This window comes from Frankliniella occidentalis, unplaced genomic scaffold (assembly GCF_000697945.3).
Source record: "Frankliniella occidentalis isolate FOCC.00 unplaced genomic scaffold, Focc_3.1 Scaffold279, whole genome shotgun sequence".
Lineage (NCBI taxonomy): Eukaryota > Metazoa > Arthropoda > Insecta > Thysanoptera > Thripidae > Frankliniella > Frankliniella occidentalis.
Window position 1 is genome coordinate 346,345 of NW_026267405.1, and position 975 is coordinate 347,319.

A 975-nucleotide genomic window follows, 5' to 3' on the forward strand; every position below is an offset into this window, starting at 1 on the left:
ATTGCTGATTCTTTCATGCATGTGTCCATGCGGGGGGGGGGGTGATAGCAGGTGGAGCGCGAGCCTCGGCTGAGCCCCCTCTGGAAGAGGACGCCCGAAACGCCAAAAAATGTTTTGTGCGACGCGGGGATACGGGGGGCAGGCTTTGCGGAGGGCCCCATAGCCCCGCAGGCCTCCTGCATCAGCAGTTCTGCGATCGTATGCGCTCCTATATTTCTCGCTGTGTGCTCGTCCTGCCCGCGACGGGTGTCACCCTTAGGGTCGGGTCACGGGTCGGTTCGGGTCGGGGGAGGGTCGGAGCGACGGGGTCAACACACCTCACCCCGCCCTAGCGTCACCTGTCATTAAATTTGCAGAATGCAAAGCTGCTATCAGAATGAAATGAGTTAAGAAAAATATATATGTAAATCTGTGGCGTTTACGATTACGGCGATTCAGGTGGTATCAAGGTAATGCCCCCCCCCCCCCTCTCGCTCCTCTGCCACCCACCCATGTTACGCCCTTGCCCCTCTCGTTATTTGCATTTCCCCACAAGGTGACAAGGTGACGAGTACTGCATAAATAGTGCACTTGGTACACTGATCGTGACGAATCAAGAAAAGTGTGCGACGGAGGGTTCTGGTACGACAAAGGGGGTATCGGTTGGGGGGGGGGGACAAAGCCGGCCAGATCAATCTAAACGACATGAGACAGAATCTGGCGGTCTGTTGATCGTCAAAGACTACTACAAGTCCCCGCGCGACGACGGTGCAAGTAAGACATGCGTCGAGGATGCGGCCAGGGCGGCAAGCGGCAAGAGCATAGACCTCCATCGGATCCCAGAGGGCCGCGAGGTGTTGTGGTGGGGCGTGGCGGTCGACGTGTAGCGGCAGACCTGGGTTGCACGTTGAGCATGGTGCCATGAAAGTTTGATGGTTGTCGTCCTGTGCCCCATTCATAACTCATGAGACCACTACCCCCTCCTCCCCCTCCCCC